This window comes from Triticum aestivum, chromosome 5D, assembly GCF_018294505.1.
Source record: "Triticum aestivum cultivar Chinese Spring chromosome 5D, IWGSC CS RefSeq v2.1, whole genome shotgun sequence".
NCBI classification, from domain to species: domain Eukaryota; kingdom Viridiplantae; phylum Streptophyta; class Magnoliopsida; order Poales; family Poaceae; genus Triticum; species Triticum aestivum.
Window position 1 is genome coordinate 428,058,564 of NC_057808.1, and position 19,756 is coordinate 428,078,319.

Consider the following 19,756-nt stretch of genomic DNA (forward strand, 5'->3'; position numbering starts at 1 on the left):
ATAGACCCAGGGGCCATAGGTTTCTCTAGAGGCTTCTCTCAAGATAGAAAATAATATGGTGGGTGAACAAATTACTGCCGAGCAATTGATAGAAAAGCGCAAGTTATGACGATATCTAAGGCAATGATCATGAATATAGGCATCACGTCCATGTCAAGTAGACCGAAACAATTCTGCATCTACTACTATTACTCCACACATCGACCGCTATCCAGCATGCATCTAGAGTATTAAGTTCATAAAGAACGGAGTAACGCATTAAGTAAGATGACATGACGTAGAGGAATTAACTCAAGCAATATGATGAAAACCCCATCTTTTTATCCTTGATGGCAACAATAAATACATGCCTTGCTGTCCCTACTGTCACTGGGAAAGGACACCGCAAGATTGAACCCAAAGCTAAGCACTTCTCCCATTGCAAGAAAAACCAATCTAGTTGGCCAAACCAAACCGATAGTTCGAAGAGAATTACAAAGATATCAAATCATGCATAAAAGAATTCAGAGAAGATTAAAATAATATTCATAGATAAGCTGATCATAAAACCAAAATTCATCGGATCTCGGCAAACACACCGCAAAAAAGTATTACATCGAATAGATCTCCAAGAAATCAAGGAGAACATGGTATTGAGAATCAAAGAGAGAGAAGAAGCCATCTAGCTACTAGCTACGGACCTGTAAGTCTGTGGTAAACTACTCACGCTTCATCGAAAGGGCAATAGGGTTTATGTAGAAGCACTCCGTGATCGAATCCCCCTCCGGCAGGGTGCCGGAAAAGGTCCCTAGATGGGATCTCACGGGTACAGAAGGTTGCGGCGGTGCAAAAGTATTTTCCTGGATGCCGCTGGTGGTTTGGGGATATATGGGAATCTATTGGTGAAAGAATTAGGTCAGGAGGCGCATGAGGGGCCCACAAGGGTGGGGGCGCGCCCTACCCCCCTGGGCGCGCCCACCGTCCTTGTGTCCGCCTCGTGGCTCCTCCGACTTCATCTCCAAGTCTCCTGGTTGTCTTCTGGTCCAAGAAAAATCATCGCGAAGGTTTTATTCCGTTGGGACTCTATTTGGTATTCCTTTTCGGTGAAACTCAAAAACAGGGAAAAAACAGGAACTGGCATTGGGCTCTAGGTTAATAGGTTAGTCCCAAAAATAATATAAAATAACATATTAATGCATATAAAACATCCAAAAGAGATAATATATAGAATGGAACAATAAAAAATTATAGATACGTTGGAGACGTTTCATGTGTTCCTCAGGAAACTGGAAGACTAAGGGCAGACCATCGTGATGCGGCATGGTGTACGGTTAGGTCAGGCTAGTTGGAGGTAGACGACAGGAGAATTGGATTGGAAGAGAGAAGATTATAGCGATACCGGGTAGTGCGGGGATGATTTTAAACTGCGGCGCCGATGCCATTAAAAGTGGGGGCAGTTGGAACGAAGGTGGGCGGCGGAGCCTGCTCAAAGGGCTCGCCTCCCGGTGAGCATGCCCAGTGGTCTGCTTGCATGCCTCCCGGTCAGCCGGTGTAGCGGTCTGCTCGCACGCCTCCCGTCGACTCACATGCTTGTTCGGACATCACCTGTCGATGAGAAGCGGGACTCGTGGCGGCACGTAAATGCCCATGGTTTGAATAGTGAAAGCGTTCACGTTAACGTGACAGGTCTTTTTTTCCAAAATACCTTGGCTCTTCATTTGTGCAAATTTTCATAAGCAGCTTGTCTCAAATTGAAAAACATTTACGCGCATATTTGTGCCATATCACGATACCTTGGCTCAGTTTCATGAATTTCAGGTCACTTTTGGATTTTCTGAAATTTAAAATCCAGGATTGGAAACAATATCATAACCTGCATCATGCTAAATTTTCAAGCCATACACCTTTACTGTTGTAAATGTTAATATTTCTTAAGAAAGGATTTGGTCAAACATTTTGCTTAGTTAGAATTCAGACAAGTTATATATGCAGAGTAAAAGGATAATCCCTCTGTACCAGTGCATTGCCTCATATATTAACTCAAGTACTAGGCATGAACAAACGAGACTCAATTATGTGCTCGTCCTGGTGTAGTACTCCTATTAGTACTAGACAATGGAGTTGACGGGTGACCTTGCACTGCAAAAAAAAGACACATCCGTGACATTTTGGGCCGAACGAAAATCTTTTCTGTTATACTTATGACACTTCTATGACGATAATTGTGACAAAACCCGGTATCATCATAGATGTGGTGGGGTCCTACTTCTATGACAAAAAATCATGACAGAAAATGGGATTTTCATCCTAGGCGGGCCGGAGACGCAGCTGCATGACATTCTTTGGGCCGTCCATGACGGAAAAAACTGTGGTAGAACTGAGGGCGCGGAAAATATCGGGGAGTCCCCCGTTATGGTGGGTGGTTGGGGGCCGAGCGATGCGCGTTTCTCTCGTATGTACGCGCGTGTGTGCGAGGCGTTGGGCTCTAACTGAACCCGAGCGAGGCGTTGGGCTCTAACTGAACCCGAGCGATTGCACTACAGGCTACGCGTTACTGAACCCGAGCGATCGATCGATGGCTGTTAACTGAACCCGATCGAGCGATTCCTTCGCTACTGCTGCTAACTGAAGCCGATCGATGCTGCCTCTGGATGAACAGTGAGCGTTGCGGGGGGGGGGGGGTTTGGATGAACAGTTCCCGGTGGGGGTGGATGAATAGGACCCCGTGGCGTTGCCTCTGGATGAACAGTGAGCGTTGCTAGGGGGTTTGGATGAACAGTTCCCGGTGGGGGTGGATGAACAGGATCCCGATCGTTCGAGCCGCGTGGGGCTGGATGAACAGGACCCCGTGGAGGGCAGGATGAACAGGACCACCCCATGGAGGGCAGGATGAACAGTAGAAGGTGGAGGGCAGGATGAACAGTAGCCCGTGGAGGGGTGGTTGAACAGGAGCCCGTGGAGAGGGCTGGTTGAACAGTAGCCGGTGGAGTAGCGCGCGGTGGAGGCTGGATGAACAGGAGCCCCGTGGATGAACAGTTGCAGGTGGATGCTGGAGAAGGTCGACGGTGGATGAACAGTAGCCCATGGAGGCTAGAGGGGGTCGACGGTGGAGATGAACAGTATCCCGTGGAGTCCCGTTTTGCGGTACGCCACACCCCTCGCAATGAACAAGACCCCCGTTTCGACCATAGCGCTCCAACACAAGTCTGTTTCCTCCGTTTTGTGGTACGCCACACCCCTCCCGATCAACAGGACCCCCGTATCGACCGTAGGAGGTTTGTTTCCTCCATTTTGCGGTACGCCAGACCCCTCCCGATGAACAGGATCCCGTTTCGAACGTGGCCGGTCGAACACAAGCCCGTTTCCTCCGTTCTGCGGTACGCCAGGCCTTGTTTCCATCGGCTATTCCGTCCAAGCCCTCCCGATGAACATGACGACGCATTCCGTTCCGACCCAGCCGGTTGGCTCCCCATGAACACGACGACGACGCTGTTTCTCCGTTCCGACCCAGCCATGTACACGAGCCCTGGCCGTACGTATGCGCGAGTAGGCGTTCGAGACCCTGCCCGTATGTACGTACGTGGCCGTATTTTCTTTCTTGCACCCTGGCCGCTGTACGTACGTGTACATGCTACGTGCGCGCCTCTACTACGACACGTGCGCGCCTCTACAACGACCAGTATGTACGTACACGTTCGCGACCAGAATGACAACGCTACGTACGCTTCAACCAGGTGGGTCCTGACTGTCAGGCACTTCCTTGCGTGCGAAGATCTAGCTGGTGGGTCCCAGCAGTCAGGGGGGCGAATCGTTTTTTTTTGCCCGGACGCACTTCCTTGCGTGCGAAGATGTAGTTGGTAGGTCCCATCAGTCAGGGGGAAATGTTTTTTTTTGCGAAATACAGTTGCCCGTCTGGTGGGTCCCTGCTGTCAGGTGGAGGAATAATTATTTTCCGCGTAATAAGGAGGCACTTCCTTGTGGCTGCCGTGGACCTAGCTGTCAGCCTCTCCACGACAGTACTCATCCGATGGAAGTCGTTCCTTGACCACGTTGACCACGCCGCGCCGAGAGTACCAGGGCGGTGGACGACGGCAAGGCCTAGGAAGGGGACGACGTGAAGCCGGGGAAGACGTGGCAGTGGATGCCGACGCGGAGAGGAGTACGAGGGTTCACTGTTTCGGCTGCGGTGTGAGGCTGCCGCCGCCGCAGAATAAGAGGGGACGTGGGTGAGTAGAGGGATGCCCTGGCCAGCGGTGGAAGTAGTAGGGGGCGGTGAGGCCTGCACGGGAGGCGGGAGCAGGCGGTCCCGCCGGCGCTAGATTTGGCGGCTGTAGCAAGAAGATTAGAGATTGAAGAAACACGAGGGCTGTTGGATTGACATCCAACGGTTACGTCTGCTAGAATCGTTTGTTGACGTATATAATAACTAAAAAAATCTTGCGTACGCGTCAACTTAATAGGCCCATAAGTCAGACCATTTCCTCTTTTTTTATTAATTTATATATAGCTCATTGTGACTTCGTATACAATTTATTGCAGTCCTTTTTTTGGTTGGCCAGGGCCAATTTCGCATATTTTTGTGGGTTACAAACTATTTTTAATACCGAAATGTCGAGCTAGATTTAAAGTACTTTGAAGATATATTTAAATTAGGTTAATGCCCAGTGAAATAGGAATCTGAAAATGTGAAAAAATTCAAAAAATATAAAGTAATTGCCAATTTGTCATATGTTTTCATATTTACAACCCATTTCATATTACTTTCAAGATTTGCAGGCGTCTTGAAAGAGTTGCAGCCCATCAGGGCGTAGAAAAATAAGTAGGCCTGGATTGGGTATTCTTCAGGAAAAATAAACTGGGCTCATTTTCACAAAGAAAAAATAGCTGGGCTGGTCACATGGTGAACATAAAAATATAAACCTGGCCTAGACGGGCCACAGCCCAGTTCAAACCCTGCTCCATCTCAACAATAACAAAAAAAAATACTGCTCGAGCTGCTACGTCCCAGGTGTCAGCCGATCTTGTGCTGTTCTCTTGTCTATTGACTATATACGCTCACAATGTCGTGGGTCCCAGATGTCAGGAAAACACTAGGAGGAAGCATTTTATTTTTCCATACGCTGACATGGTGGGCCCTAATGTCATCCTCTCCACGTACTTCTACCGATTCCTGTTGTTTGTTGACCATGTTGACAACGCGAGAGGGCGGCGCCGCGGTGAGCGCACCAAAGCGCGCGGAGGATGACGGCGAGGCCTCGGACGTCGGCGTTAATGATTTAGGAGACGGTGGGGCGGCGATGCGTGCACTGAGGCGCAGCCAGCCGTGGGAGGCGGAAGCAGGCGGCCCTGCCGGCGCTGGTTTGGTTTTGGCGGCTGGAGGAAGACAGGACAGAAGAAACCCGACAGACTGTAATAGCAGCAGGAGTACTTAACAACCTTAACTGAAACCAGTAGGGGCACTTAACAACCATAGCTGAAAGCAGTATGAGTACTTATACAGGTTCAACCGTACAAAGCACGCCTCGAACAGTGCTACTTTGCCTATAGTTAACCAAGGGTGAGGTCGCCAAGCCCCAGGCGCCACCCCGCGCATCCACAACCTTCTGAAAGCGGCTTCATCTCACAATGTGGTCAATAAACATGATATTCGCTTTAGATCCATGGAAAAGCAGGAACATAATATTCTGTCCTATTCTCCAAGATGGACGAGCCTTCATTATTTGAGACCACCCATCAATAAGTATCTTTTCACCTCCAAGGGGAATGGAGTAGGTCGACATAAACATCATGTTGTGACCAAGCGCAAGTCTGACCCGACCATGGTCAGGCATCTGTATAGGAACAATAGAACTGGGCAGTTTCTGTTTCAAGAAGATCACGGCTGTAAAACTGTGTATAAGCAATAGTTTATGAACAACATATATAACAGAAAATAGCTCGTACCATAAGTTTCTCGACAAAGTTGGACCTGTTCAACGAGTGCAGCAGTGGCACACATATCCCACATGGCGTTCCAACACAAGGACATCAAGACGATCAATAAAGTGTAGGAACTTGTGGATGTCGTCCCTGTCAACTTCAGTGCCATCAGTAACAGCCGAGTTGTTACAGAATAACAAACGAGCAGCCTGCTTAACTTTGAAAAAACCTACACGTGCCACCAATTATAAGAAAATATTAGTTAGAAGTAGCATCTTCGTGAGAGATTCATTGCTACTTCTAAAGTTAAATTGTGATCAGTTAGACAGAATAGGTGGATTAAGAAGTAATCGAGGCAACAAGCAAGAACCAGATACAAAACTAACATGGATGAACAATTGGAACGACGTCGGGGTGGAAGATCGCAGTGAAGATGAGACCAGGTTCTATTTCGATCAACATTCGTGCGCCAACTTTCAGACCGTAACACTTGAGAAAGTTTATCCATGTTCGGCCATAAAAAAGCAGCGATCTTCTTGGTTCATGAACCCAACTCGAAACTTATGTCCATGGCTTGTCTTCACTGTTACCATTAAACTGGTGTATTCAGTTATGGCAAGGCCGAGCATCTTGAGTACATGTGTTCTGGCAGAGCAAGGAATGCACTGCAGGAAAAATAATATGAGAACACAATGTATTCCCTATATCCAAATCTATAAATACATTCCTCCTTCACGTCAGTGTTGACCATGGTACGTACGTTTTATCCAAATATAGCAATCCAAATTTCCAAATTAGTCGACATCATGTTCAAAAAACCCCACCCTCTCGGATAGAAAAGAGGATTCTAGGAACATACTGTGCGTGTTTTAAAATCCTGTGTTAGGATGAGAAGGAACAAGTGTGGCGTCTCGCCGAGGGCGCAGAAACCCGTAGGGTCCTCGCACTTTGGGCACTGCAAATGAAACACACTAGATTCAGTAGGAAGAAAAATGCATCAACGGCGGCGGCTGCCATCCTAGGAGTACCCGCGGCCAAGGGACTTGGATTTATCGGGGATGGATGAAGAATTCGTACCAGGTTCTCCATGAGAAAACCCTATGCAATCGCCGAGCGGGGGTTTTCTCTGAACAAGCAGACAAGGGAGAAGGGATTCAGGCCGAGTGAAATATTGCCGCTTCGTCCGTCCAGCTTACTGCTAAAGCTGGAAAGGTGGGGTTTTTTTTTTGTGATTTGACGGCTCATTGGGCATTAATGCGGCGCTACGACCGGGGTGTGTCTACCGTGCAGTTGTGCACTCTAATTTGGTGCATATGGCATGTGGACCCCGCTGCCGGATGCCCCACATATCAGCGCAAGGAAGGATAAAGACAGGAGTAACTAGTTATTACACACAATTATAAAAAATAGAGTTTTTTAACACGGTATAGACGAGTTGGTGATGATGGTGTGCCTGTCATCCTGCAATATAGGCCATCCGATTTATATCTGACGGATAGGAAGGAAACTATGGCAATTTTGCAAAAAGGTACCCACACACCTCTCCGCATTTGCAAATAAGGCCTTCCCTCGTTCATCCTTTTCTCTCACAAGATAAAATACTCATACAAATGCATCTTGATGTTACGTGCAACGCACGGGCATTATGGGGGTTCAGCTGAGAAATACTCAGACAGGCTCACGGTTCTGGACTTTGGGCCATAGGCCGGTGGGGCCTGCATGTTTGGGGGCCCATGTGTTCTACCTCAGCGCTTTTCATATTGCAAGCGGTCGGTACGGCGCTGGTTTTAGATGCTGTCGCAAGGCGAATACACAAAATTGAATAAAGCACAGCAGCTATTGGAATGAAATCAAACGACAGTTCCTAACCAGCAATCAGAGTTGCAATTCTATCAATGATACCGTCGTACTACTTATACACACAGGACACTTGTTTCACCATGCCAGAGTACTACATCAAAATCTCTCGGCGGATAGATCAGTTCGGCAGTACTGAAGAATTTCAAAGTTGATTTGGACCAGCTCTCCTTGCCGAGAAAGTTCGACTTTGACATCATCCCCTACCGCAAGATATGATTTAGAATTGAACCTTGACCATCCTTTAGCACCAATCATCATGCGACCATCCTTTGTACTTACGGTATATTGAGCAGGTTCATTCACACCAAGGCTGTGCATGGTAAGAGAAACTTGGCTGCTGTCGCCCGGATTGTTGAACGACTCCCCCGTTGATCTAGGAATTCTCTGCTTGCAAACAAGAAGACATACCCAAACAGTTAGATCAACACAGTGAATCATGCGAAACAACATGGAAATAAAAAAGAACGAAACACTTGGGCGACCAATGCTTACCAAGAAGGTGGACATGTCGGTTTTTGTAAGGACTTTGGTATATGAAGTGCGAACTGCAACCCAGTCTGTTGCCGGTGCAACTGCTCGTTCGGTTGCCGCTGCAAGGACCGGAGCAGATGCAAGTGCAAGTGTTGGTGCAGGTGCCGAAGCCGCCGCTGCTGCCGGAGATGGCGCTCCTTGTAGAGCTGGTGCTGGTGTCGGAGCAGGTGTCGGTGTCGATGCCCGATCCTCCGGTAGATCAGCCTGATCCACTGACACGGTCGGTGCCCAATCCTCAGTTGGATCAGAATGAGCTGCTGCCGCTGTCAGTGCTAGAGCAACTGCCGGTGCTCGATCCGTTGTTGAAGGTGGTCCCGATGTGCGAGACAGCGGCGATCGTGTCTGGTCTGGTATTATCAGCTTTCTAACTTGACTAGGCTTCGTGACCGTGATCCAGTTTTTTTTCTTCATTTCTTTTAAACGCGAGAAGGACTAATTGTGGCGTTTTTGCTAAACCAAACTACAGTTCATCATAGGGATTCATCTTGTACTCAGACAACAGGCTGATCCAATTTTTTCCAGTAATATAAGTGATGGACAGTGCCTTTGTTACTGACACGACATAAGAAGTGAAACCTGCAAAAATAGCCATCGTAGAGCAAACCAAACGGTTTATTCTGTGATGAATGTCACATGGCAAAATCCTGCATCATAAAATTGCAAGAAAAGAAAGAAAACATGACATTAAATCCATAAGATTTAGACAGTAAATCAATAAGATTTACTTGATGTGACACGAGTGAATCCTTACCAGGAAATCACTATGTTTAAGTACTAAACAGAAGATTGATCGTCCAACTACGGGTGGCATGCAGGGGCTCCGCCTACTCCCACAAGCAGGACAGTCCAAAGGTCGTGACAAATCGTATGGACCGAACATCCATGGGACTGGAAATCCTGGTGGGTGCGATAAAACCCGCAATGCATATAGATATTGGAGTGTAACCATAATTGATAAACCGTCCTCACAAAAAAGATGATCTGGATACTTCAAAATATACAGACTGAATTGAGTGGACATACATTAACATAGACCGTTCTCAGGACTGACCACACACCAAAAGTGGCAGTACTAATAAACAATACAGGGTTCACAAACAGAAATCAAGTACTGAACAATAGTACTTACTACAGACAAGCAAAGTTGCACTAATTAAACTCTGCAGACTATTCTTGCCACCGACCTACGGGATGAACCCCGCATAACTGACTAGGCCATGGACTTCGTGAGAGATGTCTACATGCACCATCACCATCTTGTCAACCTTGGAGAACCTAACAGAGTGGTCTTTCCACTCATAAACATGATCATGAAGACAGGCCGCATCAGATTTGTTGGGAAGATTTACAAGAATCACACCCTTCGTAATTGAAGGCACAACCAGGAAATTGTTGTGGTCAAGTACAGAGTCGAGAACACGCCTGGCAACAATGCTACGGGAAAACACTAGTTCAGGACACATGGCGACAAGGACACAGCAGCTAGATAGTTTAGCAGTAGAACTCATCCTCAGGTCTTCCAGTTCACATGGCATGACTTTGAGAACTTCATCTCCATCGCGGACCTGGTTCTAATTCAAACAGAAACCATATTTTATTACTACCTTCATTCAGAAATATAAGATGATTTTCGATATTATACTCCATATATGACTACATATACGCACAAAAATGAGTGAACAAAGACACTAGAACATGTCTTCAAAGGCATGAGAGCAGAGGGATTACTTGCAATATCCATAACACAAGTTACTGAGGCAAATATGCCCTCTTCAAAGGTAGCATTGATGTTCATAAAGTACTCCCTCCATCCCAAAATTCTTGTCTTAGATTTGTCTAGATACGGATGTATCAAGTCACATTTTAGTATTCGATACATCCGTATCTAGACAAATCTAAGACAAGAAATTTGGGACAGAGGGAGTAGTTGAAAGTAATCTATAAGAAATCAGTGTCAACCTCTCGCATGTTTTGGTCAAAAGAGGAATTTAGAACCGTCATTTGGCACACAAAAATCACATGCAAGATCACCCAGAAAGTTGTACTACTAGTACTAGTACTGCGTGTTAGATGAAAAAACACGAGGGATCCCGGACTTGCTTAATGAGGGATCCCGGAGAAGGGGGGCTTGGACGGGGCGATGGCTTTGAGCTTGTCTGCGGTAGTCTCGACGGGGTGCTTGCGCTTCTTCGTACAATGAGCCTCGACGGTTTTGGCCAGAGCCATAGACATCACTTCGGCCGGTGCTCCAGCGTCCATCAAGAAACTGTCAAATAGAAATAAAAGAAAAGAAACCATAATCACAAACCAAAAAGAAGAAAAGAGAGGGAGTTATAGGATCAGTCTCGGGGTTGCAAGACCGGGCCTTGGCCAGAATCAACACCATTGATGCGCTCACCTTTCCTTCTTTGGGAGAGAAGAACAATGGCAGAAGCAGGTCGGGGTTTTCTTGAAGAAATGAGGAACAAGATGAGGGAGAAGCGAGGGTTGGGTAGAGAGGAAGATGAGAGAGAAGAGTGAAATGATGGTTGCTTCGTCCGTCCAACTTACTGCTAGAAAGGAGGGGCTTTTGTGATTTGATGGCTCATTGGGCATTACTGTGGCGCTTCGATCGGGGTAGTCTACCGACACTCTACTACGGAGTAATTTAGTGCATGGCTGGTGGACCCCGATGCTGGATCTCCCACACGTCGGCGAAAGTGAGTAATTTAGTGCATGGCTGGAGGAGGATCCGCACAGTAGAGCGTGTCCACTGTTTTTCTGAAGAAAAAAAATGATTACAACAAGCGTTTCCACTCTTACGACGGAGGAGTGCGAAACATGGCAGCCACTTGAACATACACAGTGCTCCTACTACTAGGCATGTGCAGTGGTTCATACGTCAGTACTACATAATCTTGTTGCTAGTGTAGTAAGATATGAGACGACAAATGATGTTGTGCGCATGTCAACTATATGAACAGTAATGTAGTAACATAGTACCGCTTTCTCGACTGTCCGGTCGAGAATGAACGGTGAGATCAATGTTAACAGAACTAGGTCTACAGCACACGGAGAGTACGATGCTACAGTGCTCCACGAAACATGAACCATATGAAGCACGAATAGTGTTAGGCAGGGTGTATGAATTGTGCACGGGATGGGAGCAAAAGTTCCCTTCTTGACCCACTTTTGGGTGTTTGGCAGAGTGCATGAAGGGTGCATGAGTCCACACTAGTAGGTTAACACAAATACACGAAGAGGAAACAACTACTCCGTCTAGGTGTGTAAGTCATCTTACGTTGTGCACTGCGACATAGGCGAAGAGGAAAACAAGAAAACTTAATGTCTTTTTGCTAATTAATAGCATTGCATGCAATGAACTAACCACTGCATGTCATGTTTATTAGTCTCAAGTCATTGAAAGCATGCACGGCCCACGTCTCTTATTGGTTGATATGTCACAAAACAAGAAACAGGGAGGGAGTTAATGTACCGTGCCTAAGTGTTTTCGGATTATTTGGTTTTTGTAAGGTGACTTACACACTATATTGAGATGAGAATGCAACCAAACACGCCCACACGCTTTGTGCTACATTGACTGATCTGCACCGTCTGAGTTTGATCCAACGGTCATGTTGCGCCGCGACATGGACATGCCCATGCAGAGGGCGCCTAAACACCACCGAAGTCCACTACAAGAAATATGTCAACTAGTGACCTTCTGTCAGTGACCCTGAAAGAATTGTTCATAGATCTATGACCATTTCAGACCAATTGGTCAAAAGCTGTTCGGGGGTCTCCAAACCCTAAACTATAACGACCATTTTGGTCAGAAAGGTCGTAATTTCCTTACCTGAAATGGTCATAAAGCAGATAGCACTGGTCCGCTGCCTTATTTCTAGCTGATCACGACCAATATAGATGGTCATAACCTTGTAAATTGTGGTGGGTTGCTATGACTAGGCGCCACCTCATCAGTTTTGCCTATGTGTCATGTCCATGTGGCAATTTTTGCCCTAGGTTGTGAAGCAACCTATATTTCTGTCATTCCCAAAATTCCCAAAAAAATCTCATAAATTCTTTGGGTCATATCTTCATCAAATATGTAAAAAACCTTCATTACCTTGTTAAAAAATAATTCAACAATATTCATTTTCCTATTCTGTTCAGAACAACACTTTGTGAAGGAAGTACCACTTTGGCATGTCCAAATAGTATCCATTTTCTACGGTGCTTTCCTATGCCCAAATAACCATCCTCCACCAAATGACAGCTCAATCCATTCATTATTTTGAGCCCAGCTTCAACATTCGTATTTATGTCCAGTGTGGTACTTTGCAAAGCAAGTACCACCTAGGTTCCTTCTTTTGAGCTGAAAATTTGTGAAGACGGTCTTCTTAGTAACTGATCAACCTCAGCCAAAACTCACGCCCATTAGCCATGTACATTTCTCGTACCTCTAATCAAACACTTGGCTGCTAATTCATGTTTGAGCATCGATCGGTCTCCTCGTGAGAATATTATGTTGTAATTTTCTTCCTAGCACCTACCTGGGGAGTGCCCAACCCACTAGACATGCCTAGGCCGCCCAGAACACATGGCAACACCACGGTCACATGGTGACCATGCGGCGGGCATGCGAGTTTACGCGCTCTACAGTTGGGGCCCTCGGCCACCGCCCAAACCTCGACGTATCGCCACCAAACCATGTATTTATGATTAAATAGGTACTTATGTAACTAGAAATGATTTTTGGAAAAAATAAATAGCAAACTATGAGGCATATGCAGTTCAAATTTGACCCGCTTCCAACTGAATCGGCGGAAATTTGTCTTTTTCACGAGAGGTGGATAAAAACTTTTTACACCCAACCATTTTGTCAATTGTGCATTAAATATGTCCTAGTATTTTAGAAAATTGATTTGGTCCAATTGTGCAACAATTATTTGGGAGGTCCTTCACAAAAAAATCTACTTTTAGGCACTCGAAAAATGGAAAATTGTTTTTTCGTCCAAAGAAAATGAAAAGTTCCTTAGGCAACATTGTTTGCCATTCCAATATGCACCCTTGTGCACAATATGAGATCATTTGAACAAACTATGCCATGAATGTGGCCATAAGATTGATCATTTGGCTTGAAAGCCATTGATCTCCACACGTGATAGCTCGTTTCTGAGAACACTTTTTTAAAATAATTGCCGTATTACAAGTTTGTTATTTTTCCTGGGAACTTGGCCACATATAATGACACAATGCGAAGGTCTCCCAATTTTTTGATTTTTTTTGAATTTTTTATGCCCGTTTCAAAATGCGGTCAAAACGGCGGGAATGACCGTTCCTAGCTAGTGGTTGGATCTTGGAATTTTTTTGGTGTTTCTTTGATTAAATAGATACTTACATACCTAGAAATGATTTTTGGAAAAAATAAAGAGCAAACTACAAGGCAGCTACAGTTCAAATTTGAGCCGCTTCCAACTGAATCGGCAGAAAGTTGTCTTTTTCATGAGAGGTGGATCAAAATTTTTTACACCCAACCATTTGGTCAATTGTGCATTAAATATGGTCTAGTATTTTAGAAAAATGATTTCGTCCAATTTTGCAACAATTATTTGGGAGGTCCTTCACAAAAAAACTTCCTTTTGGGCACTCGAAAAATGGAAAATGGTTTTTTCCTCCAAAGAAAATGGAAACTTCCTTAGGCAACATTGTTTGCCATTCCAATATGCACTCTTGTGCACAATATGAGATCATTTGAACAAACTATTCCATGAATGTGGCCATAAGATTGATCATTTGGCTTGAAAGCCATTGATCTCCACACGTGATAGCTCGTTTCTAAGAATACTTTTTTAAAATAATTGCCGTATTACAAGTTTGTTATTTTTCCTGGGAACTTGGCCACATATAATGACACAATGCGAAGGTTTCCCAATTTTTTGATTTTTTTGAATTTTTTATGCCCGTTTCAAAATGCGATCAAAACGGCGGGAATGACCGTTCCTAGCTAGTTGTTCAATCTTGGAATTTTTTTGGTTTATCTGATTAAATAGATACTTATGTACCTAGAAATGATTTTTGGAAAAAATAAAGAGCAGACTACAAGGCAGCTACAGTTCAAATTTGACCCGCTTCCATCTGAATGGGCGGAAATTTGTCTTTTTCACGGGAGGTGGATCAAAACTTTTTACACCCAACCATTTGGTCAATTGTGCATTAAAAATGGCCTAGTATTTTAGAAAAATGATTTGGTCCAATTTTGCAACAATTATTTGGTAGGTTCTTCACAAAAAAACCTCCTTTTGGGCACTCGAAAAATGGAAAATGGTTTTTTCGTCCAAAGAAAATGAAAACTTCCTTATGCAACATTGTTTGCCATTCCAATATGCACCCTTGTGCACAATATGAGATCATTTGAACAAACTATGCCATGAATGTGGCCATAAGATTGATCATTTGGCTTGAAAGCTGTTGATCTCCACACGTGATAGCTCGTTTCTAAGAACATTTTTTTAAAATAATTGCCGTATTACAAGTTTGTTATTTTCCTGGGCACTTGGCCACATATAATGACACAATGCGAAGGTTTCCTGATTTTTTGATATTTTTTGAATTTTTTATGCCCGTTTCAAAATGCGGTCAAAACGGCGGGAATGCCCGTTCCTAGCTAGTGGTTGAATCTTGGAATTTTTTTGGTGTTTATATGATCAAATAGATACTTATGTACCTAGAAATGATTTTTGGAAAAAATAAAGAGAAAACTACAAGGCAGCTACAGTTCAAATTTGAGCCGCTTCCAACTGAATCGGCGGAAATTTGTCTTTTTCAGGAGAGGTGGATCAAAACTTTTTACACCCAACCATTTGGTCAATTGTGCATTAAATATGGCCTAGTATTTTAGAAAAATGATTTGGTCCAATTTTGCAACAAATATTTGGTAGGCCCTTCACAATTAAACCCATTTTGGGTACTCAGAAAAATGGAAAATTGAGTTTTTGTTCAAAGAAAATGAAAACTTCCTTAGGTAACATTGTTTGGCATTCGAAGATGCACTCTTGTGCACAATATGAGATCAATATTTGATATTTTCATGTGAAAAAGTAGAATAAAAACAAAAGAAAAAACACAGTTATATGTGCTCTATTCCCATTTGTGGAATTCGTTGTCACACGGATCGATGACATGGCGCCCATCCATCCATCCATCTCTTCATACCACATCCATCCATCCATTTATGTACAGAAAAAAAGGAAATGAAAAAGAAAACCCCACCCGCATCCAGCTACCCAAACCCTACCCAGATCCCATCGATCCCCTCCTCCCATCGCACCCCTCCTCCCCCCATCTCCTCGCCGCCGCCATCGACGGTGCTCCCCTCGATCCCTCCCACCGCCTCTCCCTCCCTCAGATCGAGATCCCCCTCCCCTCTCCCTCCCACCTCTCGAAGCTCCCGCGTCCCACCGCCGCGCACCGTGCTCCTTTGTAGCTTCTGCGGTGACGCAGCCGCCGCTGACTACTCTCCTTCCTCCTTCCTCCAGCACTACTCTCCAACCTCGCCTCTCGCTTAGCCGCCCCGCGCCCCGCGCTCGCCGGGGCCCCGTAGCGCCGCTCAATCCCTCACGCTCAGGCCCAACGAGGTCACGCACACGCTCACCGGCACACCCGTCCTCACCGTCTGCAACTCCAGCAACGCGTTCGTGTTCGTCTCCGCTCCCTTGGCCTCCTCTGCTTCCGTTCCAAGGACGCCGATGCCCTCCTCTTCGTCCGAGGTCGCCGGAACCACGATGGCCGGCGCGCCCGTGCGTGAGGAGACGACGATGATGATCCCGACAAGCCGTTCAGGGCCAGCAAGAAGGCCACCGCCCCAGCACCAGCAGCAGCAGTACCCTCAAGGTATCGCGCACGCACGCGCCCCGATCCCATCCCCTCCCGATTTGTAAATTGCTTGGTCCCAATCTGACTAATGCGTCGCTACAACGTTCCGTCAGGGACGAGACCACCGGCGCCCACCAGGATCTCCGCTGCTGCATCTTGGTAACGATCGCGTGAGAAAGCACCGCAGGTGGGCGGCTGCATCTGAGGCTGAGGAATTTGGTTTGGGGTGAGCAGGGGATGGCTCGAGCCTAGAAGGGATCTGATGTGCAACTGCAGACATACGAACACAGGAGGGGGTCCAGATTTGCCGTTTGCCAGATTCGCGCTCGTGCCGTAGGTTGCCGGCGAAGTACCTCAGCCTGTTCAGGTGCTGGATCGTAGTTCAGATCCCTTCCCCAATCTCCGTTTTGCCTCTTTGCTCAAAAGTTTTAAATGCTAATCATTGGCTTGCCGGGATAGACACACTGCTCGTCCAAACCAATTATCATCTTCTACCTAGTACAAAAATTATAAGGAAATTTACTTAGTTACCGACTGCTATTCACCCAAATAACTACTTTAAAAGTAATTCTGTGCATGCAGTTGGTAACTGCTTAGACATTTTACTAGGAGGCAATAAGAAGATCGAATAGCTAGTACGGGGCTATCCCAACTCTGAATAGCTAGTACGGGGCTATCCCAACTCTGAATAGCTAGTACGGGGCTATCCCAACTCATAAAAAGGAGTAGCTGCAGAATAAAAATGCTCATCCCAACTCTGAATTAATAAAATGATATCCTATATTAATGTTTCTACAGAGTAAATATCACCATTTGGCATGAAATGTTGCTACAGAGTGAAGATGCATAACTTCTGTTTGTTCAGGCAGCTGCTTTATTATATCAAATGCACCAGATACTTATGATTTCTTTTATGATCTTGTGGCTGGTCTAGAGCAAAAACAGAGTTGCATATGATTTCTAGGTACTAGTAGTCTAATTGTATTCGCGACGCAATACACTGATGGTTAATTATACATATCCACACAACAAGTATACAGTATTGTACTATACATTTCACATGTGTCCTATCTTTGTAGCTCTACAATATTCATGTGTATACAATAATTTATCGAATGAGGCACTATGATTCTGAATTTTTAGATTGTTAGCTCTGGCTTCATAAGCAAACTTATGTGAATATACTTTGCAGAATCATTGTTCAGCCTCTTTGTTTATGTGGGGTTCTTATTCATTTGATTTCGTCCTCCTGGCAGGCATCTTTCGTACATTGAGCAATAATGGCAAACTCGAGTGGATGATGGAAGGCCTCAGTTTGGGGCCAAGAAAAGGTGTGGACGAGGCCATTTCTGCAAGGTCTTTCTCGATCAGTTGAAATATTTGGTTTTCCATGACTTGGACTATTGGGGCAGACTTATCAAGTCGTTGCTCTTTATGTTATGTTATACCACCTGCATATGCATGCTCTAGCTTCTAGGTAGTAGAAGAATTGACATGTGGGATGCAAGTCCAAGCTTGATACTGTAAAAGTTGGACTACTCGGGTGTCAAGTTGGTGCTGTACTGTAGTCTGTAGTATGCACCTGCATATGCACCTACATGTGTAGTCAGTAACTAGTGCTACTGCTTGAACTCAAAATTTCTTTTACAAAGAATAAAAAGATGAGCATTTCTCCAGCCAATGTCTGTAGTAGTTGCTGCTGTGTAATCATCGGCTGGACCTATGCATTTCATCAAAATTTGCAATGATGTTTGTTGCCTAAGAAACTAGCGGATTATAGAGGCCTGAGATTCCTCTTTTTTTTGTACTTGTACATGTAGCAGTGTTCTTGGCACTATGACCTAAAGCAATCAGTCAGCCAATTGCAGTCTTGGCATGCTCTATTGCTATCCTAGCTGTTAACCTATGTGTAGTAGTACGTAGGAATAGAGGTATGCTAAATCTGGCATTTTCAAGTATGCCGTGTTGCTGTGACTGCTCTCAGTTTAATAATTTTAACTGTTCTGGCATTTTCAAGTATGCACAGTGTATTAGTGTATCATCATCTGTGTTATACGTTTCCGCCACGGAATCAACGAAATGTTCCTGCAATAAGATGTATTTATTTAGACGAAGTATCCGCTTTCCCTGACATAATATGTTCATGTTCACGACAGGCCGCCTGTAAATTGTTGGATGCAACATCAATGTAGCTCTGATCCAGAACCTAGTTCTTGGATGCAACACGCATTGTCCTGGACAGGTATAGCCCCGGTCATACCATAATATGTTAGTGCTCAGTCATGTATGCATCTCCATGTTGCAAGCCTGCCATACTTGATAGGATCAGTACTTATTAACTACTCATATGTGCTTGTAGAGAAGAATACAATTATTATTTAACCAGTCCTGATTTTTAACATTTGATGTGCTTCCAAGGGACACAGATCTCTACTCCTCTATATAATCCACACTTTGTTCTGGAAGCAAGTCAGTTGTACCATGCTGTTACATCACAACAAGGTGTCATTTATCACAACAAGGTGTCATTTGATGTACTGCTGCTGTTGATGCTCCCTAGAGTCTAGATGTAGATGTACTGTTGTTGTTGATGCTCTAGCTGTAGCCTGTACAATTGTTGTTTTGCTACTGCAGTGTAAGTTTCGCTGCTGCTAGCTATTGGCTGCTACTAGTTAGTACTTAGTAGTTACTGCTAGCAGTGCTAAGTAGCTGCCGCTGCTTCTATTGCTTGTAAAATTGTGCTAGTAGCTGCTGCTGCTTCTATTGCTTGTGCAATTGTGCTAGTAGCTAGTAGATGTTCATTGCATGACCTGCACTAGTAGCTAGTAGATGTGCTGGTACCTGTATGCTAGTATTGTTGGTGTGTTGAATGTCTTAGTAGAACATCATCAGGTTGATGTGTTGTAGTCAAGTTTTGGAAGTTTTGCCATGCCATGCCTAGTGTTTACTAAACTGAGGTATTTGGGCATTTATGTGTAATTTTATTCTCTTGAATGGATATTTTTTTATTGGCAATCATTTAACTTCCACTGTATCTTACTTATAATTTATGCAAATCAGGATCTAATGTTGTTGAGGTGGCTGCTGTTGTGACCATGATCAGAAGAAGCCTGGAAATGTGCACAATAGTTTTAGTTGATGTTGCCACCATGTTTTGGTGCATGTGTATTTCTTTTTGATTGTATGCACACTTGATGGATCGTGCACACGTGTATGTGCTGTTGTGAGTTTCATTGAGTAATTTCTAGATTTGATCATTTAATTGTGAGAATTATTGATTGTTTGCTGTTGAAATGTGTAAAAGAAATCTGTGAATGAAAAGGCTGAATGTTCTATTGGATCGAATAATATTTGGGCTCTAAAAAGGCTATGGCCCAAACAACAGTGGACTGGAATATTGCGCATTTATGAAAAAAGGTATAAAAAGGCTTAATTAAATGGACTATGAAATGGATGAGGCCTGGAAATAAAAAGGCTGAATTTTTAGGCTTGGCCCATGAAGCTGATCAAAAATTGATAAAAAATTAATAAAAAGGCTGAATTAGTGGGCTCGGCCCATGTAAGGCGTCGAATTGGACCGGGCTGAATCTTATCAACGACCTTCTCAATTGGT

General features: G+C 44.7%; 1 long non-coding RNA gene across 2 annotated transcripts; it reads left to right on the top strand.

Annotated features, from left to right (window-relative positions):
- Window positions 1–15,606: 15,606 nt before the first annotated feature.
- On the top strand, window positions 15,607–19,152 carry LOC123125284 (uncharacterized). Of its 2 annotated transcripts, XR_006461373.1 has the most exons (4): window positions 15,607–16,161; window positions 16,257–16,510; window positions 17,400–17,499; window positions 18,300–19,152. It is a non-coding gene; the product is annotated as an uncharacterized lncRNA (long non-coding RNA). The 2 variants fall into 2 exon arrangements; XR_006461372.1 differs by lacking the exon at window positions 18,300–19,152 and having other exon boundaries at window positions 17,400–17,832.
- Window positions 19,153–19,756: the final 604 nt, after the last annotated feature.